This window comes from Aegilops tauschii, chromosome 6, assembly GCF_002575655.3.
Source record: "Aegilops tauschii subsp. strangulata cultivar AL8/78 chromosome 6, Aet v6.0, whole genome shotgun sequence".
In the NCBI taxonomy this organism is placed as follows: domain Eukaryota; kingdom Viridiplantae; phylum Streptophyta; class Magnoliopsida; order Poales; family Poaceae; genus Aegilops; species Aegilops tauschii.
In genome coordinates, this window is record NC_053040.3 from 196,888,266 (window position 1) to 196,912,365 (window position 24,100).

Here is a 24,100-nt window from a genome sequence, read left to right on the forward strand (position 1 = left end):
AGCAGCGCCTTGGTGTTTATCTTAGGGGCGTGTGCGGCCTAGAGCTACTGGCGCCCGATCTGGAGGTCGGCCGGGATTAAAGGATGGCCTGGGGGCGCTGCCAAGCACGGCGGTGGTGTGAGGTCGATGGGAGGGCGGGGCGGCGGAGGCAGGGGTCTGGGCTGGTGGTCGCTGGCGGTTCGAGAAAGATCGTCAACAGTGACTGGCGGGAGGTAGACGAAGGCCATCTGCCCGTTCCTTATAGATCGGACAGTTCATTAAAAAAATCGACTGACCTATTTATTTTCAGTCGACTGTTATCTTAGATATGACCACATGTGGTGGTGTGCTGGAGGAGTACCTGCATTTCCTGTGCTCATATATTCCAAAATCATACGGAGTAGAATCTAATTTTGTTTGCCATGCAATGTTGTAGAACTATCATATATCTCCTGTCATTTATTTTTCAGCCACCTGCTATCTGCTACTTTTACAGTGCACTAGTTCTGCACACACTTCACCCTTACTCTCACTATTGTGTTTTTATGCAAGGGTATTTCAGACTCTGCTGCCATGAGAGAAGCCAAAAAGAAAAGAGAGAAGTCACTCCAGCTTCGTGTGCGGGTAGGCAAGACACGTTACAGCGCTATAAAGGGTGCAGTGTCAGCAGATGGAGACGGTAAACGTAGCTCTGGAGTTGATGACCTCGCTCGCAAGGAACCACCATCCTAGGTGCTTGCTTTAACTTCGCGGTGTCATATGTGGTTGCATGTTCCATATGGTGTCTAGCTTGTATTCGAAAGGCCGAAGTCGGTAAGATAAGGAAAGATATTTTTTTACATGAACCACCATCCCGTGAGCACCAGAAGACAAATAGCTAGTCAGGGCACTGGCCGAGCCAGTGACAAGCCCAGCAAAGATAGGCATCACCTGGAAGCCAACTAAAAGCTGCGATGGTGGCGAAGCAGCCCGCGTCCCACCTGGCTCTCAGGTCCTAGATGATCATGCTCACCACTCCAGCCGGATGTCTAGCTTGTATTGCTTCCAATTTGGTTAAATTGCATCTGCTTAGCTTACACATTATACCTTTGAATATGACATGCCTTTCTGTTTTTGGTACATACTAGTACATCTGTGTATTAACCATGTTCTTACATCAAACTAATGTTCTTGTGTATCCCTCATCAATCACTTATGACGAGGCAGGCAGGCAAGGGGACTACTCCTCATTTAAAGAATGCAGCGTCAGCCTCCCGACATGATTCTCAAGAAACAGAAATGCTAGATGAAGATAGTGAACGTAGCTCTGTAGTTGATTACATCATTTCCCCTACACTAGCATCGCAGGTGCTTGCTCTAACTTGGCAGCGTGATATGTGGTTGCATGTTGCATATGGTGTCTAGATTGTAATTCTTCCAATCTGGTTAAACTGCATGTGCTAGTCTGCTTAGCTTATACATTATACCTATTAATGTGACATGCCTTCCTGTATTTAGTACATAGTACACCTGTCTATTAAGCATGTCCTTACATAAAACTATTTTTTTTGTATCCTGCATCAATCAACATGACGAGACACCTTTAGTATATGCAGTGCGATATTACTTGCATCTTTCATATGATTTATAGCATGCGCTGCTTCTAATTTGTTGAAATTCCATTTATGATGGGACGCTTTTAACTTGGCAGAGTCATATTGGTTGCATCTTTCATGTGGTGTCTAGCTTGCATTGCTTCTTATTTGCTGGAATGGTTTCTGCTTAGTTTACACAAACAGTTGTGAACATGCCATGCCGTCCTGTTTTTCGTACATATTCCATCCTGGTATCATGTGTTTGCCTTACATCAAAGTAGTGATTGTCAGTATCATGCATGAATGAGTTCTGAAGAGAGAATTTTATTGCTTTTTCTTGTCGGTTTTACTTGACAATTCAAAATCAATAAAGCAGAAGGAAGTTAGCAAGGCAGCGGATAAAGGTGCTCCTTCCGAACGGAGGGCCTCTACAGTTTCTACTCCTCCACACCCCCAAGATGATTTCCAAGACAACACATGCATAGACACTCAACAAAGCTGTGTTTATGATGAGCACGTCTCCTCTAGTGCAGCATCACCGGTGCTCCCTCTAACTTGGCACTGTTATATGTGGTTGCATGTTATGTGTGATGTCTAGCTTGTATTGCTTCTAATTTTGTTGAATTCCATCTGCTTACTTTACACATTATACTTGAATAAGACACGTGTTCCTGTTTTTAGAACATACAATATCTGTCTATCACACCATGTTCATACATCAAATTACTACTGTTGTGTAACCTGCAACAATCACTTATCATAAGACACGTTTGACTTCGGAGTGTGATATAGGTTACATCTCACATTCTTTTCTAGCTTGTACTACTAATTTGTTGAAATGGCACTTATGACGAGACAGTTTTAACTTGGTAGAGTGATATTCGTTGCATCTGTCATAGGGTGTCTAGCTTTCATTGCTTCTAATTTGTTGAAATGCCTTCTCCTTAGTTTACACATCATAAGCTGTGAATATGCAATGGCACTAATGACGAGAGACCTCTAACATGGCAGTGTGATGTTGTTTGCATCTTGCATATGATTTATTTCTTGTACTGCTTCACATTTGTTTAAACGCCATTTATGATGAGACACTATTAACTTGGCAGAGCGATATTTGTAGCATCTTTCATATGGTGTCTACCTTCCATTGCATTGCTTCTAATTTGGTGAAATGTCTTCTTCTTAGTTTACACATCATAGTTCTGGTTATCTCTTCCGTCCTGTTTTTCATACATTTTACATCCTCCTATCATGTGGTTGTCTAACATCAAAGTTCAGTTCGTCTGCATCACGCATCAATTTGTTCTGAACTAAATTGTTATTCATTTTTCTTGTCGGCTTGACTTAACATGGCACAGAGAAAGAGGAAGAAACACAGAATGACAAGGAATGAGAAGCGGATGAATCCTGCAGATTCTGCTGGTACTGATGGTGCAATAGAAGGTCAAAGTCTAGCGGGAAATTCTACAAACACGGCATCCCACGCTACACGAGTTGCAAAAAAAGACAAACAGAAACAAATAGCTGCCACCAAACAAGCAGAGACAGCCCTAGTTCTTGCAACACCTACCACAGTACTACCAGCTGCATGACTTACTCGTGCGTCAACTGAGCTAGCAGCACGTTCCCAAGCTCCCTTGCCACCTGACACTACTTCCCAAGCACTCTTGACAAAAGACAAGTTGGCAATATCAGATGAACCTTGTGAGCTTCAACAGCAAGAAGGTAGTTGCTGGAGTCAAGTTACAGTTGCATGCTTCTTTATATGTAGTCTCACAGTTTGATGTACACTAACACTTCCTATGTTCGTTGTTGGACTAGCACCTAGGTGCAAGAGGAAACAAACATCAGGGATAATGCTCGATAGGTTAACTAAATCTAGAGGAGGAAGAATGGAGATCCGTTTTGAGGCAGGTTTAAAAAGGCCACGTGATGCTACAGAGTCAGCCAAGTTAGTATCAGAGGCAGCGGCTGCCGTTAGGTGTCATGTACGTATCCTCCCAACATGGATTTAGTACAGGAATGACAAACACGAAACCCAGTTCAACACCTTCCTCGACCATTTTATCTGTAAGTATGGTTATGTATGGAAACTAGTAATATCGTCTTGCTCTGTCCCATACTTTCTAGGTTGCTGATAATGAGACTCCCATAATTTTCAACAGATGAGGTTCAAGTTGGATAGCCAAGATGATGCAACCAGACAAGCTTGCACCCATGTTTTCAAGTCTGCTCTGCGACAGTATCGCTATAACTTGAGGAAAACTCACTTTGAAGGCAAGGCTAACAGTGAACTTTCCCAAACATCTCCAGTGGAAAATATATCGGATGAAGACTGGAGGGGCCTTGCTAAACACTGGTCTGATCCGAAGTATCAGGTACATTATATATATGTGATCAGATCACATGTTGAAGTCCTATTTACGCATGTGCCACACAAATCTATCTTCTTGTAGGTGAACTGTTCAAACAACAAGGCCAACTGTACGAAAGTGAAATTCCAACAAACGACAGGATCTCGTAGCTATATTGCACACTGCGAGGCTCTTGTAATTAGCTGTTGTTTCACTCTTTTCGCTGTACCATATTATCATATCTATATTGACTTGTTCAAAATGGAGAGGAAAGCCCGCAAGGACCAAAAAGTACCTGAACCAAATGCTGTGGAAATCTTCAAGGACTGTCACACCAGCAAGAAGAAGGGCATGACTACACCAGTCAAAGCCGCTGTTGTAAGTCCTTAATCCTCATGCCTTTTAACTACTACTTACTCTGACTTGTGCCTTGAACTGCATGGTTTGCAGCCAATGTCTATTACTCTTTTCAATTTTATACACAATTGTCTTAGCGTATCATTGCGCCTTACAAGGTTTAAAAGAGAGGAGTGATGTTTCTTTGATCTTGACCCGTAATCTAGTTCTGTGCTGGACTTGCCCACACAACGTTACAATTGCTTGTTTGTCTGTTCTCAGTTGTTTTGTGATATGAATGATGTCATACTATGCTTACCGTATTATAAACTTCGTCTCTTTATCCTTAGCCCTCAATACAATGTGAAGAAATAGACAATACATTAGCGATGGTACATGGTCATATGTTTGGAACCTGGTTTTATTATGTACTTTGCAATAAAATACAACTAATATTTTACATGGGTTCACTAGAATAAGTTCTGTATATAGACCAAAGCTATTTTGTTTGGTTTTGCTGCCTCCTTAATATCTTCTGTTCTGGTACTACTAATGTAAAACCTCAACTTTTCACAAAGCTATGGAAAAATGGTGGAACCGCCACCTTCTGAAGGTGGCAAGGCAACTATAACCGCAATGTCAGCTCTTGCTGCAGTGGGTCAGTACCTGTCCACTAACAGTGCCAAAAGCACGTTCCTGCGTAATACTGGGTTGGTTGTTAAGGCAATATCATCCAAACTGCCTCATGATCAAGATATGCAAGCTCAAAGCAATGTTGTATCTGCGCTCCAGACACAAGTCCATTCCCTAACAGAGACCCTTTGTGAAACAAGGAGAAACATTGCTCTATGTCGTCAAGATATGCATGGTTTTGAAACCAGACTATCACACATTTGCTATGTTGTTCAGGAGCCTAGGGGAAATGAAGGCGAGGGTTATGGTGCTCCATCGGACAATACAGCATGAAAACGTAACAGTCAGGTCAAATGAACTGAGCTTCTGAACTTCTGGTGGTGCATTTATCTGCTAGACTGTAAAGTTTTATGCCAACCTTCCTTTTGTTATATAGTTGTAATTTGTTTTGGTGCGATACAAAATTTATTCTTAACGTGCAGCCACCGGCTGAAGAAAACAGGAAGCCATTTTTGTATAGTGTAGGGTGTTCCCTATATTTGCACTGGTGGCGATCTTTGATGCCGAGTGGATGTAATCTGTGCAATCGCCTTAATAGCCTAGCGTTAGTTTCGGCCTTATTTATTTCCTAGTCTTCTTTTTCCCTGGTTTGCTAGTGGCCGCAACTACCATGGGCCATATACGGGCCGTAGGATCCATGGGTCTCCTACGGGCCGTCGATAAATGGGCCTGTAATCGGTGGGCCTCAGGCCGTCGGATAAATGGGTCTACATGGGCCGTAATCGGGCGTAATTGGTATCGGCCCAGCACGGTAACAGGCCGTTAACAGGCCGTAGGACAGCAAAGGCTTAATTCTGTCATAGGCATAACGGGTCGTTAATGGGCCAGAATATAGGACGGGCTGGAAATGGCGCAACGGGTTAACAGACCAAAAACGGGCCGACTCTTGCCATGGGCCGAATTTGGCCCATTAGGGTAACAGGCCAGTAACGGGCCGACTCTTGCCATGGGCTGAATTTGGCCCATTAGGGGAACAGGCCAGTAACGGGCCGACTTTTGCCATGGGCTGAATTTGGCCCATTAGGGGAACAGGCCAGTAACGGGCCGGAAGTAATCGAGGGCCGAAAAGGAGCCCAAGAACGTATGGGCCGTCAATAGGCCGAAAGCTAACACGGGCTGGAAATGGCCCATGTAAATCACGGGCCGTTATCGGATATAAAGAAAATTATTGTTCATTATGGGCTAGAGTCACCGTGGGCCTGTAAAGGGCCGAAAGATACGAAGGCCTCATATGGGCCGAAAGATGTCGTGGGCCATACATGGGCCGAAAGTGAAATGGGCTGGTGTTATATTCGACGGCCCACATGACGTTGTTGGGCCAATTTCCTTTAGGGCCTAACGGGCCGTGAGTTAACGGGCCGTAAAATGGGCTATTTGCGAAGAGACCGTTAATAGGCTTTTCATGGGCCAGCCCGTTAACTTTTGACCAAGCCAAACGGGCCGGCTTTGTAAGCTAAATGGGCCAGTGGTGGGCCGTGGCACGTGTCGACATATCATAGGCGCCTATCTGACCCACTGACGAGCTGACACGTGTTTCGTCCGGCCAATAAGAATTTTACACGTGGAAATTTCCCATTGGTCGGGGCTGTTAACGGGTTATCGGATCCAAAACCCGACCCGATAGCTTAACGGCGTTCCGTTACGGTGGATGCCACGTGTCGGTCACCCTTGACGAAAGCACTTTTGTGACGCGCGATTTATCGTCATGGAAGTGGACACTTCCGTGATGATAATTTTGGTAATGTCATGGAACACTTCTACGACAGCACAGGTATGACTATCTTGATTCTGTCATAAAATCGTCATGGATGTACATGCATGACAAAAAACGCGATCTACTGTGACAAACACGTATCATCACGGAAGTGTATTTTTTTTGTAGTGAAAGGTTTCGGTGCAACGAGAAGATGCTCAAACAATGATGACAATGGACAGCTGAAGTATCTTTGTATGCACCTGTTCACTTTAGTGTAGTACCTGATAGGCACCATGGCACTAGAAAGTAGTTGAATTTATCATCTTGTTTTTTGAAGGAGGTTTGTCATCTTGTTTTTGAAGGAGCTTTGTCATCTTGTTTTTCCCCAAGCTACTTCAATTTATGTTTATCATCTGGTTTCAAGTATTAGCTGCGTCCAGTTCCAGTTTTATGTAGGGTGGAACCCTAGTTCATAATCTTTTCACACTTTGAGGGGGAAGAGGGAAGAACAAACAAGAGAAACTACTCAAACAAAACCCAAATCACACATCCACTAGAACAACATACATGAGATCCACAAGTATAACATGAACAATCAAGGGGAAATAGCACAAGGTAAAGGTTCTTCTCAAATCCAAAGGAGATGAGGTCTTGATGATAGTCTTCTCCAAGAGGAAGTCTTGATATCCACTTGGGGATCTCTCATAAGAGGTCTTGATCTTGAAGAGGAGTGATAGATGAGCAAAGCTCTCTATGGATCATATCATATACTTTTCTAACCCTAGCAAATGGCCTAGGTGTAAAATATATAGGTGGCTGGAGGTGAGGGGCGAGTGGAGGGGCAAAAGAGGCAATCCACAACTAGCTCACCGAAGAGCCCATGCGCATGGGCTAAGTGGACCCCATGGGCATAGTACATGCCCGTGCGCATAGGGTGCCCAGCAGATACAACAGAGAGGCATGTGCACACGGGTTCCATAAGAGGTCGTGCGCACAGGGTCGCCTGGGTGCGTCTTCTTCTTCATGATGTTGACTCCGTCTTTCGTGTAGTCTTCTAGTCCTTGTTCTTGTTCTTGGACTTGGTGTGGCTCCTTAGCTCCATGGTGGGGGTCTTCCATGTTGAGGTAGTAACCAAGTCCCATCCATATTCATGTCAAACTCGAAGAGGAGTGAGTTCACCTCGCTTTCGATGGCAAGTGCGCAAGCTCTTGTCATTGGTCCACTTGGTGCTTGATGAGTCGATGTGGTGTCCATGGGGATGACCGAAGGATGCTCTGCATCATAGTCCCAAAATATAGATTAGGAAGTCATGTATGTAGCAAGCTTGATATAAAACCTACAGGTTGCACATGGGTCAGAAGTTCCAAAAAATCTTACTAGTGGTTCATAATGCATTTATTGGCTTCTTTTAGGTGCTTCAGGATTTGATAGTGTATAAGGTGGTTCTTTCATGTCGATCATATTGGAAGCATCAATAGCACCATGTTAACACAGCCGGCAGCCTCACTTGCATCTATATCACTTGTCAATCATTGTTGGCAAGAATTCAAAAATGATTCGGTTAAGAAAACGGGATAGACTTTTCTGAAATTTCCTCTCGAACATTGTTGGTTCACTCAATGATTGATGAAAAATACCTTCACTAAATTTTTAGCCAAGTAACATTTTTTATATCACATCATTGTTAAACATCTATTACCCCTCTTACGTTAACACACTATTATATTTTTTCCATTTATTTTCCAGAATGAATGCTGCTTTTTCACACAATAATACGTTTGTTCCAGCGAACCAACCTGTGGTTGGATGGTTAGGAGACAGTGGTATCCCCAGCCCACCAGGGTTCAAGTTCTGGTGCTTGCATTTATCCTGAATTTATTTCAGGATTTCTGGTGATGCGCACTCAATGGGAGGAGACGTTCCCGTTGACTACAAGGCGCGACTTCGTAAATTCTCAAGATGATATGCCGGCTCAGTATCTCGAAGGTGTTCATGGGGGTACGGTGTGCGTGTGTGCGTTCATAGGGGTGAGTGTATGCGTATTTATATGAGTGCGTCTCTACTATGTTAAAAAAACATACATGTGATCGCACGTCTACACTTGCTAGTTTTAAAAGGAGTAAATACACTCATGGTCACTATAGTTGCGACGAAAGCACGATACGGTCACCCAACTTTGAAATACGCTCGTTGCGGTCACTAAATACAATGGGATGTCAAAATATGATCATTATTGCGCGTATGCGTTGTGTACAACACTAGTTTGACCAACTGTTGACAGCCACGTAGTCGTCTCTGATTTGGCCAATCTTGCATGGAGGTGTTTCCTGTAAAAAACAAAATCCTCAAATCCCTAACCCGCGGTGCCCCCCTCTTTTATCCCTAGACTCCTCCCTCTCTCGCTCTGCTCCGCCACCACTATCACCACCGTCGAATCCTTGACCCACGGAGATCCAATCTAGCCGACGGTTCGTTCCTCTCTGGTGCTCATGTCTTCCGCAAGCTCATCCTCCTCTGCTATCCGCCGTCAGGCGTTGGTGTTGCCGCTGATCCGTTGCTCGACCTGCAAGGAAAAGGTGCTCATGTATGTCTCCACCACTGAGAAGCATGTTACGTCCATTTTGCATCATGTTTACCTGTTGTTATTTTACTATGTTTTTATGCATAATAATGCTTTTTGGAGTAATTCTAATGCGTTTTCTCCCATAATATGCAAGGTTTATACAAGGAGGGAGAATGCCGGCAGCTAGAATTCTGGACCTGAAAAAGCTATGTTAGAGTTACCTATTCTGCACATCACCAAATGAGCTGAAATTTATGGAGAATTGTTTTGGAATATATCAGGAATATTGGAGCAAATAACTACCAGTGGGGCCCACCAGGTGGGCACAACCCACCTAGGCGCGCCAGGCAGCCCAAGCGCGCCCTGGTGGGTTGTGCCCTCCTTGGCCCACCTCTAGTGCCCCTCTTCTGGTATATAAGTCATTTTGACCTAGAAAAAATAAGGAGAGGACTTCCATGATGGAGCGCCACTGTCTCGAGGCGGAACTTGGGCAGGAGCACTTCTGTCCTCTGGCGGAGTGATTCTGCTGGGGGAACTTCCCTCCCGGAGGGGAAATCATCGTCATCGTCATCACCAATAACTCTCTCATCTTTGGTAGGGCAATCTCCATCAACATCTTCAACAGCACCATCTCCTCTCAAACCCTAGTTCATGTCTTGTGTTCAATCTTTGTACCGGGACCTCATATTGGTACCTGTGGGTGACTTGTAGTGTTGATTACATCTTGTAGTTGATTACAATATGGTTTATTTGGTGGAAGATTATATGTTCAGATCCATTATGCTATTTAATACCCCTCTGATCTTGAGCATGATTATCATTTGTGAGTAGTTACTTTTGTTCTTGAGGTCATGAGAGAAATCTTGTTGCAAGTAATCATGTTAACTTGATATGTGTTCAATATTTTGATGATATGTATGTTGTGATTCCCTTAGTGGTGTCATGTGAACGTCGACTACATGGCACTTCACCATATTTCGGCCTAAGGGAATGCATTGTGGTGTATTTATTAGATGATGAGTTGCTAGCATGACAGAAGCTTAAACCGTAGTTTATGCGCAACTTCGTAAGGGACCGATTTGGATCCAAAAGTTTAATGCTATGGTTAGATTTTATCTTAATACTTTTCTCGTAGTTGCGGATGCTTGCGAGGGGGTTAATCATAAGTAGGATTTTTGTTCAAGTAAGAACATCACCTAAGCACCGGTCCACCCACATATCAAATTATCAAAGTAGCAAACACGAATCGAACCAACATGGTGAAAGTGACTAGCTTGATGAAATTCCCGTGTACCATCAAGAATGCTTTGCTTATTATAAGAGACCATTTTGGCCTGTCCTTTGCCACAGATGGATTGGGCTACCTTGCTACAATTTACTTACGTTACCTTTACTTGCTCGTTACAAATTACCTTGCTATCAAACTACTCTTTACTGGCTATTTCAGTGCTTGTAGAAATTACCTTGCTGAAAACCACTTGTCATTTCCTTCTGCTCCTCGTTGGGTTCGACATTCTTACTTATCGAAAGGACTACGATTTATCCCCTATACTTGTGGGTCATCAAGACTCTTTTCTGGCGCCATTTCCGGGGAGTGAAGCGCTCTTGGTAAGTGGAAATTGGTAAGGGAAAATTATTACTACGTGCCGAAATTTATTGTCACTTGTTACTATGGAGAACAATCGTTTGAGGGGTTTGTTTGGGGTATCTTCACCTTTACCAGAACCACAATTTGTGGCCCCTCAACCTACTACACCTACTGAAAATATTGGTTGTGAAATTCCTTCGGGTATGATAGAACAACTGCTAGCTAATCCTTATGCACGAGATGGAACTGAACATCCTGATATGCACTTGATATATGTGGATGAAATTTGTGGATTATTTAAGCTTGTAGGTTTACGCGGAGATGAAGCTAAGAAGAAGGTTTTCCCTTTATCTTTGAAGGGAAAACCACTGGCATGGCATAGGCTACATGATGATATTGGATCTTGGAACTGGAATCGATTGAAATTGGAATTTCACCAATAATTTATCCTATGCATCTGGTTCATCATGATCGGAATTATATATATAATTTTTGGCCTCGTGAAAGAGAAAGTATCACTCTAGCTTGGGGGATGCTTAATCCAATGTTATATTCATGCCCTAATAATGAGCTCTCAAGAGAAATTATCATTCAGAATTTTTATGCTCGGCCTCTCGCGATGATCAATCCATGCTCGATACTTCTTGTACTAGTTCTTTTATGAAGAAGACTATTGAATTCATGGGATCTTTTAGAAAGAATTAATGTAACTCTGAAGATTGGGAACTCGATGAAGGTAAAGAGTCGGGTATTAAGCTTAAGTTTGATTGTGTTAAATCTTTTATGAATACCGATGCCATTCACAAGTTTAGCACCAAATATGGACTTGACTCTGAGATAGTAGCCTCTTTTTGTGAATCATTTGCTACTCATGTTGATCTCCCTAAGGAGAAGTGGTTTAAATATCATCCACCTATCAAAGAAGAAATTAAAGAACCTTTAGTAGCTAAAGAAGAAACTATCATTTACAATGTTGATCCAGTTGTTCCCACTTCTTATATTGAAAAACCACCTTTCCCTGTTAGGATAAAGGAACATGCTAAGGTTTCAACTGTGATCCGCAAAAGTAATATCAAAGCCCCTAGACCTTCAGAACAAATTAAAGTAGAACCTAGTGTTGCTATGGTTAAAGATCTCTTGGTAGAAAATATCAGTGGGCATGTTATTTACTTCTGCGATGAAGCTGCTAGAATTGCCAAAGTCGATGAAAAAGATAAACATAGACCTATTGTCGGCATGTGCTACCTCTTGAGCACTGCGTTGGTTTTCCCTTGAAGAGGAAAGGGTGATGCAGCAAAGTAGCGTAAGTATTTCCCTCAGTTTTTGAGAACCAAGGTATCAATCCAGTAGGAGGCTACGCGCGAGTCCCTCGCACCTACACAAAACAAATAAATCCTCGCAACCAACGCGATAAGGGGTTGTCAATCCCTACACGGTCACTTACGAGAGTGAGATTTGATAGATATGATAGGATAATATATTTTGGTATTTTTATGATAAAGATGCAAAGTAAAAAAGCAAAGGAAATAACTAAGTGTTGGAAAATTAATATGATGAAGATAGACCCGGGGGCCATAGGTTTCACTAGTGGCTTCTCTCAAGAGCATAAGTATTTTACGGTGGGTAAACAAATTACTGTTGAGAAATTGACAGAATTGAGCATAGTTATGAGAATATCTAGGTATGATCATGTATATAGGCATCACGTCCGAGACAAGTAGACCGACTCCTGCCTGCATCTACTACTATTACTCCACACATCGACTGCTATCCAGCATGCATCTAGAGTATTAAGTTCATAAGAACAGAGTAACGCCTTAGGCAAGATGACATGATGTAGAGGGAAAAATTCATGCAATATGATTTAAAAAAACCCATCTTGTTATCCTCGATGGAAACAATACAATACGTGCCTTGCTGCCCCTACTGTCACTGGGAAAGGACACCGCAAGATTGAACCCAAAGCTAAGCACTTCTCCCATTGCAAGAAAGATCAATCTAGTAGGCCAAACCAAACTGATAATTCGAAGAGACTTGCAAAGATAACCAATCATACATAAAAGAATTCGGAAGATTCAAATATTTTTCATAGATAAACTTGATCATAAACCCACAATTCATCGGTCTCAACAAACACACCGCAAAAGAAGATTACATCGAATAGATCTCCATGAGAGAGGGGGAGAGCCAAAAAGAGAGAAGAAGCCATCTAGCTACTAACTATGGACCCGAAGGTCTGAGGTAAACTACTCACACTTCATCGGAGAGGCTATGGTGTTGATGTAGAAGCCCTCCATGATTGATGCCCCCTCCAGCGGAGCTCCGGAGCAGGCCCCAAGATGGGATCTCGTGGGTACAGAAGGTTGAGGCGGTGGAATTAGGTTTTTGGCTCCGTATCTGATAGTTTGGGGGTACGTAGGTACATATAGGAGGAAGGAGTACGTCGGTGGAGCAACATGGGGCCCACGAGGGTGGAGGGCGCGCCTGGGGGGGTAGGCGCGCCCCCCTACCTCGTGGCTTCCTCGAAGCTTCCTTGGCTTAGGGTCCAAGTCTCCTGGATCATGTTCATTCCAAAAATCACGTTCCCGAAGGTTTCATTCTGTTTGGACTCCGTTTGATATTCTTTTTCTGTGAAACTCTGAAATAGGCAAAAAACAGCAATTCTAGGCTGGGCCTCTGGTTAATAGGTTAGTCCCAAAAATAATATAAAAGTGAATAATAAAGCCCAATAATGTCCAAAACAGAAGATAATATAGCACGGAGCAATCAAAAATTATAGATACGTTGGAGACGTATCAAGCATCCCCAAGCTTAATTCCTGCTCGTCCTCGAGTAGGTAAATGATAAAAATAGAATTTTTTATGCGGAATGCTACTAGGCATAATTTCATTGTAATTCTTCTTACTTGTGGTATGAATATTTAGATCCGAAAGATTCAAGACAAAAGTTTAATATTGACATAAAAATAATAATACTTCAAGCATACTAACTAAGCAATTATGTCTTCTCAAAATAACATGGCCAAAGAAAGTTCATCCCTACAAAATCATATAGTTTAGTCATGCTCCATTTTCGTCACACAAGAATGCTCTCATCATGCACAACCCCGATGACAAGCCAAGCAATTGTTTCATACTTTAGTAATCTCAAACTTTATAAACCTTCACGCAATACATGAGCGTGAGCCATGGATATAGCACTATGGGTGGAATAGAATATGATGATGGGGGTTATGTGGAGAAGACAAAAAAGGAGAAAGTCTCACATCAACGAGGCTAATCAATGAGCTATGGAGATGCCCATCGATTGATGTTAATGCAAGGAGTAGGGATTGCCATGCAACGGATGCACTAGAGCTATAAATGTATGAAAGCTCAAAAAAGAAACTAAGTGGGTGTGCATCCAACTTGCTTGCTCACGAAGACCTAGGGCACTTGAGGAGGCCCATTGTTGGAATATACAAGCCAAGTTCTATAATGAAAAATTCCCACTAGTATATGAAAGTGACAAAACAAGAGACTCTCTATCATGAAGATTATGGTGCTACGTTGAAGCACAAGTGTGGAAAAAAGGATAGTAGCATTGTCCCTTTTTATTTCTTTTTTCGGCCTTCTTTTTTTTTGGGACAATGCTCTATTAAATGATGATCATCACACTTCTATTTGTTTACAACTCAATGATTACAACTCGATACTAGAACAAAGTATGACTCTATATGAATGCCTTCGGCGGTGTACCGGGATATGCAATGAACCAAGAGTGACATGTATGAAAGAATTATGAACGGTGGCTTTGCCACAAATACTATGTAAACTACATGATCATGCTAAGCAATATGACAATGATGAACGTGTCATGATAAACGGGATGGTGGAAAGTTGCATGGCAATATATCTTGGAATGGCTATGGAAATGCCATAATAGGTAGGTATGGTGGCTGTTTTGAGGAAGATATAAGGAGGTTTATGTGTGAAAGAGTGTATCATATCATGGGGTTTGGATGCACCGGCGAAGTTTGCACCAACTCTCAATGTGAGAAAGGGCAATGCACGGTACCGAAGAGGCTAGCAATGATGGAAAGGTGAGAGTGCGTATAATCCATGGACTCAACATTAGTCATAAAGAACTCACATACTTATTGCAAAAATCTACAAGTCATCAAAAACCAAGCATTACGCGCATGCTCCTAGGGGGATAGATTGGTAGGAAAAGACCATCGCTCGTCCCCGACCGCCACTCATAAGGAGGACAATCAAAGAACACCTCATGTTTCAAATTTGTTACATAACGTTACCATATGTGCATGCTACGAGACTTGCAAACTTCAACACAAGTATTTCTCAAATTCACAACTACTCAACTAGCACAACTTTAATATTACTACCTCCATATCTCAAAACAATCATCAAGCATCAAACTTCTCTTAGTATTCAACACACTCATAAGGAAGTTTTTACAAATCTTGAATACCTAGCATATTAGGATTATTTAAGCAAATTACCATGCTATTTAAGACTCTCAAAATAATCTAAGTGAAGCATGAGAAATCAATAGTTTCTATAAAACAAATCCACCACCGTGTTCTAAAAGATATAAGTGAAGCACTAGAGCAAAACTATATAACTCAAAAGATATAAGTGAAGCACATAGAGTATTCTAATAATTTCCGAATCATGTGTGTCTCTCTAAAAAGGTGTGTACATAAAGGATGATTGTGGTAAACTAAAAAGCAAAGACTCAAATCATACAAGACGCTCCAAGAAAAACACATATCATGTGGTGAATAAAAATATAGCTCCAAGTAAAGTTACCGATGGAAGTAGACGAAAGAGGGGATGCCTTCCGGGGCATCCCCAAGCTTTGGCTTTTGGTGTCCTTAGATTATCTTGGGGGTGCCATGGTCATCCCCAAGCTTAGGCTCTTGCCACTCCTTATTCCATAATCCATCAAATCTTTCACCCAAAACTTGAAAACTTCACAACACAAAACTCAGCAGAAAATCTCGTGAGCTCCGTTAGCGAAAGAAAACAAAAGACCACTTCAAGGTACTGTAATGAACTCATTCTTTATTTGTATTGGTGTTAAGCCTACTGTATTCCAACTTCTCTATGGTTTATAAACTATTTTACTAGCCATAGATTCATCAAAATAAGCAAACAACACACGAAAAACAGAATCAGTCAAAAACAGAACAGTCTGTAGTAATCTGGAACTAACGCAAACTTCTGGAACTCCAAAAAATCAGCCAAAATAGGACGACCTAGAAATTTTTTTATTGATCATCAGCAATTGGAATCAATATTTTATCACGTTCTGGTGATTTTTAACAATGATTTGCGTGAACAGAAAGTTTCTGGAAATTTCTGAAAGATCAAATAACTATCATCCAAGAAGATCCTATAGGTTTAACTTGGCACAAACACTAATTAAAACATAAAAACACATCTAACCAGAGGCTAGATCAAATATTTATTCCTAAACAGAAGCAAAAAGCAAAAAACTAAAAATAAAATTGGGTTGCCTCCCAACAAGCGCTATCGTTTAACGCCCCTAGCTAGGCATAAAGCGAGGATAGATCTAGGTATTGCCATCTTTGGTAGGTAATTCTTCAATGAGGCATCTACCATCCTTAGGAATTTCTTTATTTTTATTGATTATCAAACTTTTAGGCACAAGATCGAAAAATTCATTTGTAACAAATGGTTCCTTAATGATAGCAAACAGATTGGGATGAATACTTATAGATTTGAGATCCGCAGTTTCCTTACTAGAGGATTCACCCTTATTTTCAGGAACATACATAAGCTTGGCAATTTTAGTAGGAGGACTTGGAGTATTCTTTACGGAAGAAAAAGCGGTTCCCAAGTTGGTAATGATATCCTCAAGTTTATCGATTCTAGTAGAATCCTGATTTATTTTCTCATTAACTATGGGTTCCTTATCTTTAATATTTTTCAAAGTGACTCCTACTTTAGATCCATATTGAGTGATTCAGTTATGGATCTTTTTATCCAAATTTTCAAGTAACTCTACGGTAGCAACCTTATTTTCAATAATTTCAAGTCTTTGCATTGCATGCTCCAAAGTTAACATAGTTCCATTAACCAAAAGAGGTGGTGAGCCAAACAAATCTATCATAGCGTTATAAGAATCAAAAGTATGGCTACCCAAGAAGTTCCCTCCGGTAATGGTATCAAGGATATATCTGTACCAAGGAGTAGCGCCTACATAAAAATTGCGAAGAAGAATGGAAGTAGATTGCTTCCTGGTAGATCTATTTTGAGCATTGCAAATTCTATACCAAGCGTCTTTTAGATTTTCTCCCTCCCTTTGCTTAAAATTTAGAACTTCATTCTCGGGAGACAACGGAGAAGATAGAGGACTAGCCATAACGACAAGCAAACGAAAAAGAGGCAAACGGAAAAGAGAGGGCGAATAAAACGACAAGGGTGAAGTGGGGGAGAGGAAAACGAGAGGCAAATGGCAAATAATGTAATGCGGGAGATAAGGGTTTGTGATGGGTACTTGGTATGCTAACTTTTGCGTAGACCTCCCCGGCAACGGTGCCAGAAATCCTTCTTGCTACCTCTTGAGCACTGCGTTGGTTTTCCCTTGAAGAGGAAAGGGTGATGCAGCAAAGTAGCGTAAGTATTTCCCTCAGTTTGTGAGAACCAAGGTATCAATCCAGTAGGAGGCTACGCGCGAGTCCCTCGCACCTACACAAAACAAATAAATCCTCGCAACCAACGCGATAAGGGGTTGTCAATCCCTACACAGTCACTTACGAGAGTGAGATCTGATAGATATGATAGGATAATATTTTTTGGTATTTTTATGATAAAGATGCAAAGTAAAATAAAAGCAAAGTAAAAAAGCAAAGGAAATAACTAAGTGTTGGAAGATTAATATGATAAAGATAGACCCGGGGGCCATAGGTTTCACTAGTGGCTTCTCTCAAGAGCATAAGTATTCTACAGCGGGTAAACAAATTACTGTTGAGCAATTGACAGAATTGAGCATAGTTATGAGAATATCTAGGTATGATCATGTATATAGGCATCACGTCCGAGACAAGTAGACCGACTCCTGCCTGCATCTACTACTATTACTCCACACATCGACCGCTATCCAGCATGCATCTAGAGTATTAAGTTCATAAGAACAGAGTAACGCCTTAAGCAAGATGACATAATTTAGAGGGATAAATTCATGCAATATGATAAATAAAAACCCATCTTGCTATCCTCGATGGCAACAATACAATACGTGCCTTGCTGCCCCTACTGTCACTGGGAAAGGACACCGCAAGATTGAACCCAAAGCTAAGCACTTCTCCCATTGCAAGAAAGATCAATCTAGTAGGCCAAACCAAACTGATAATTCGAAGAGACTTGCAAAGATAACCAATCATACATAAAAGAATTCAGAAGATTCAAATATTGTTCATAGATAAACTTGATCATAAACCCACAATTCATCGGTCTCAACAAACACATCACAAAAGAAGATTACATCGAATAGATCTCCACAAGAGAGGGGGAGAACATTGTATTGAGATCCAAAAAGAGAGAAGAAGCCATCTAGCTACTAACTATGGACCCGAAGGTCTGAGGTAAACTACTCACACTTCATCGGAGAGGCTATGGTGTTGATGTAGAAGCCCTCCGTGATTGATGCCCCCTCCGGCGGAGCTCCGGAACAGGCCCCAAGATGGGATCTCGTGGGTACAGAAGGTTGCGGCGGTGGAATTAGGTTTTTGGCTCCGTATCTGATCGTTTGGGGGTACGTAGATATATATAGGAGGAAGGAGTACGTCGGTGGAGCAACATGGGGCCCACGAGGGTGGAGGACGCGCCTCGGGGGGTAGGCGCGCCCCCCTACCTCGTGGCTTCCTTGAAGCTTCCTTGGCTTAGGGTCCAAGTCTCCTGGATCATGTTCGTTCCAAAAATCACGTTCCCGAAGGTTTCATTCCGTTTGGACTCCGTTTGATATTCTTTTTCTGCGAAACTCTGAAATAGGCAAAAAACAGCAATTCTGGGTTGGGCCTCCGTTTAATAGGTTAGTCCCAAATATAATATAAAAGTGAATAATAAAGCCCAATAATGTCCAAAACAGAAGATAATATAGCATGGAGCAATCAAAAATTATAGATACGTTGGAGACGTATCAGCATGCCTGTTGTCTCAGTCAAAATAGGAGATCACTCTTATCATGGTTTATGTGACATAGGTGCTAGCATGAGTGCTATTCCTTTTACCTTGTATCAAGAAATTATGGATGATATAGCACCCGCTGAAATAGAAGACATAGACATTACTATTAAACTTGCTTATAGAGACACCATCACACCACTTAGGATTGTTAGAGATGTTGAAGTCTTGTGTGGGAAAGTGAAATACCCTACTGATTTTCTAGTTCTTGGTTCCCCACAAGATGATTTTTGTCCCATTATTCTTAGTAGACCTTTCTTGAACATTGTTAATTCTAAAATAGATTGTGAGAAACAAACTGTGAGTGTTAGCTTTGGTGATGAGTCTCATGAGTTTAATTTTTCTAAGTTTAGTAGAAAACATCATAAGAAAGAATTACCTAGTAAGGGTAAACTAATTGGTCTTGCTTCTATTGTCGTGCCTCCTGCTGATCCACTAGAACAATATTTGCTAGACCACTAAAACGATATGCATATGCATGAAAGAAATGAAATAGATACAATTTTGTTTGAACAACGACCTCTGCTCAAACACAATTTGCCTATTAAACTCTAGGAGGTCCTCCTCCACCTAAGGGTGATCCCGTGTTTGAATTAAAACAATTGCCAGACACTTTGAAATATGCTTATCTTGATGAGAAAAAGATATATCATGTTATTATTAGTGCTAATCTTTCAGAACATGAAGAAGAAAGAGTATTGAAAATTCTGAAGAAGCACTGAGATGCTATTGGGTATACTCTTGATGATCTTAAAGGCATTAGTCCCACTCTATGTCAGTACAAGATTAATATGGAACCTGATGCTAAACCCGTTGTTGATCACCGACGACGTTTGAATCCTTGGATGAAAGAAGTGGTAAGAACTGAAATATTAAAGCTTCTTGAAGCAGGTATAATCTATTATAAAGCTGATAGTAGATGGGAAAGTCCTGTTCATTGTGTCCCTAAGAAGGGAGGTATTACTGTTGTTCCTAATGATAAAAATGAACTCATTCCACAAAGAATTGTTACTGGCTACAGAATGGTAATTGAGTTTTTAAAATTAAATAAAGCAACTAGAAAAGATCATTACCCTTTGCCTTTTATTGATCAAATGCTAGAAAGACTATCTAAGCACACACACTTTTGCTTCCTTGATGGATATTCTGGTTTTCTCAAATACCTGTTTCACAACCCGATCAAGAGAAAACCACCTTTACTTGCCCTTTTGGAACTTATGCTTATAGACGTATGCCTTTTTGTTTATGCAATGCACCTGCTACCTTCCAAAGATGTATGACTTCTATATTCTCTGATTTTTGTGAAAAGATTGTTGAGGTTTTCATGAATGACTTTTTTGTTTACGGAACTTCTTTTGATGATTGCTTAAGCAACCTTGATCTAGTTTTGCAGAGATGTGAGCAAACTAATCTTGTCTTGAATTGGGAGAAGTGCCACTTTATGGTTAATGAAGGAATTGTCTTTGGGCATAAAATTTCTGAACGAGGTATTGAGGTGGATAAAGCTAAAGTTGATGCAATTGAGAAAATGTCATGTCCTAAAGATATTAAAGGTATTCATAGTTTCCTTGGTCATGCTGGCTTCTATAGGAGGTTTATTAAAGACTTCTCTAAAATTTCTAGGCATCTTACAAATCTTTTACAAAAGGATGTTCCATTTGTTTTTGATGATGATTGTGTAGAAGCCTTTGAAACACATAGCCTTAACTTCTGCACCTATAGTACAACCACCTAATTCGAACTTGCCTTTTGAAATTATGTGTGATGCTAGTGATTATGTTGTTGGAGCTGTTCTAGGACAAAGAGTTGATAAAAAATTAAATGTTATCCATTATGCTAGTAAAACTCTAGACAGTGCTCAACAAAATTATGCTACTACTGGAAAGAATTTTTAGCGATTGTGTTTGCCTGTGATAAATTCAGATCTTATATTGTTGATTCTAAAGTAACTGTTCACACCGATCATGCTGCTATAAAATATCATATGGAAAATAAAGATGCTAAACCTACACTCATTAGGTGGGTTCTCTTGTTACAAGAATTTGATTTACATATTACAGATAGAAAAGGAGCTGAGAACCCCGTAGCTGTTAACTTGTCTAGGTTAGAAAATGTTCTTGATGACCCACTACCTATTGATGATGGCTTTCCTGATGAACAACTAGCTGCAATAAATATCTCTCATAACACTCCTTGGTATGCTAACTATGTCAATTACATTGTTGCTAAATATATACCACCTAGTTTCACATACCAACAAAAGAAAAAAAAATCTTCTATGATTTAAGACATTACTTTCGGGATGACCCACACCTCTATAAAGAAGGGATAGATGGTATTATTAGACGTTGTGTACCTGAGCATGAAAAGGAACAAATCCTACGGAAATGTCACTCTGAAGCTTATGGGGGACATCATGCGAGGGATAGAACTGCTCATAAGGTATTGCAATCTGGTTTTTACTGGCCTACTCTCTTCAAGGATTCCCGTAAGTATGTTTTATCTTGTGATGAATGCCAAAGAATTGGTAATACTGGTTAGTGTCAGGAAATACCTATGAATTATTCACTTGTCGTTGAACCATTTGATGTTTGGGGTTTTGATTACATGGGACCTTTTCCTTCCTCTAATGGGTATACTCATATTTTGGTTGCTGTTGATTATGTTACTAAGTGGGTGGAAGCTATTCCAACTAGTAGTGTTGATCACAACACCTCTATTAAAATGCTTAAAGAAGTTATTTTCCCAAGGTTTGGAGTCCCTAGATATTTAATGACTGATGGTGGTTCACACTTTATTCATGGTGCTTCCCGTAAAATGATTGCTAAGTATGATGTGAACCATAGAATTGCATCACCCTATCATCCTCAATCTAGTGGTCAAGTTGAACTTAGCAATAGAGAAATAAAATTAATTTTACAAAAAACTGTCAATAAGTCCTGAAAGAATTGGTCTAAGAAATTAGATGATGCACTTTGGGCCTACAAAACAGCATATAAAAATCCTATGGGTATGTCTCCTTATAAGATAGTTTATGGAAAAGCTTGTCATTTGCCTCTTGAGTTAGAACACAAAGCATCTTGGGCAATTAAGGAACTCAACTATGATTTCAAACTTGCCGATGAAAAGAGGTTATTTGATATTAGCTCACTAGATGAATGGAGAACCCAAGCTTATGAAAATGCCAAATTATTTAAAGAAAATGTTAAAAGATGGCATGATAAAAGAATCCAAAAGCGGGAATTTAAAGTTGGAGAATATGTTATTTTGTACAACTCTCGTTTCAGATTCTTTGCAAGAAAACTTCTCTCCAAATGGGAAGGACCATATATTACCAAAGAGGTTTACCGCTCTGGAGCTATCGAAATAAATAACGCTAAAGGTACTAACCCGAAGGTTGTCAATGGGCTAATAATCAAACATTATATCTCAGGTACGCATGTTAATGTTAAGCAATATTATCCAAACTATGAAACCGAAGGAACACATCAAGGAAACCTTCCGGAACACTCCAGAATCGTGAAAAATAGGAGGTACGTGATACGGTAAGTAAACAGACTCTAAAAAATCCAAAAAAATATTTTTTTGTCAGTTTCGGAATATTACAAAAATTAGGAAATAATAAACAACCCAGAAGGCAACCGAGGAGGGCACCAGACACCAGGGCCAGGCGCGCCCAGGTGGGTTGTGCCCACCTCAGGTACCTTCCGAACTCCGTCTTTCTCCCATTTGCTTGTTTCCCAAGATAAAAAATCATTATATACCCCCCGAACCTATTAACCACCGTATCACGGAGAAATCTTCTGTTCTCTTTTCTTGTTGTTTTCTGTTAGATCTGTCAAGCCAGGCTTCATGTCTTCTCCCTCCTCCAACAATGTAGAAGAGGATGTTTGTTTGATGAAGATGGAATTGAAGAGAGAAGAACCAAAAGAAGCCTTCAAGGGGGACAAGAGCAAGGAAGCTACTGGAGATCAAGCTACAGCATTAGAGCAGGCCTTGCCCACGAAAGAAGAAGAGGAAGATATCCTTCAACCATACGATGAATATCTTACCCCCACTGAAATTGAAGCTTTTAGGACCATTGAAACAGTTCATGTTCAAAACAAATATCTCACTCATGAGAATATTCTATTCCAAGAGCACATCATTGCCCTCGAGAGCGTCATCCATAGATTGGAGTATCTTTTGAGCCTGAAGGATAAGCTCGCTTCTACACCACCATCACCTTCTTCACCACCAAAGGAGACTTGATTTTATGGTATGGGCACTCCCCTTGGCTTGTACCAAGCCTGGGGGAGGTGCCCCGATATCGTATCACACTGCCACTTTTGCCCTTATTTATCTTAGTTCGATCTTTAGTTATATTTTGAATTAGTTGAATAAAAGTTTAGTTTGATCCTTTTAGAATGTTTTGCTTAGTGATCTATCTATCTTTGTACTCGTGTGCGAGATATATAATAAAGTTTAGTTTGAGTTTTGCTTTCTTTACTTTTATGTTTCAATCAAAATAAAGACAAAGAATAATGAAAAAAGGGGTCATATGCTATACTTATGGTAAGTAATGACATCACATAAGGAAAAGTATAAGTAGTGAAATTTATTGGAGATTGACAAACACAACATTGGTCAATGATGCAATTCATGAAAATTTAATAAGGGAAGAGAAGATTCACATGCAAATACACTATCTTGGACATCTTTTATGATTGTGAGCCCCCATCAAAATATTTTATGCCAAAATTGTTGACGTTGGACAAGGAAGACAATGTAATGATTTATGCTTGTTCATATTCACATAGAAGTTAAATTGTCATAGATCCTTTAACATGTGGTGCTTGCCCCCTATCTTTGTTAGCCAAAAATTCCGCACTAAGTACAGATACTACTTGTGCATCCAAAAACCCTTAAACCCACATCTTGTTTTGAGAGTGCATACCTACCTATGGATTGAGTAAGATCCTTCAAGTAAGTTGTCATCGGTGCAATAAGGCAATAAAAATTGCTTCTAAATGTGTTGGATCATTTAGTGTAAGAGAAAATTGAGCGTTGTACGAACTTGTGATGGCAAAACAATAAAGGCAACAGACTGCGTAATAAAGGTTGCTAT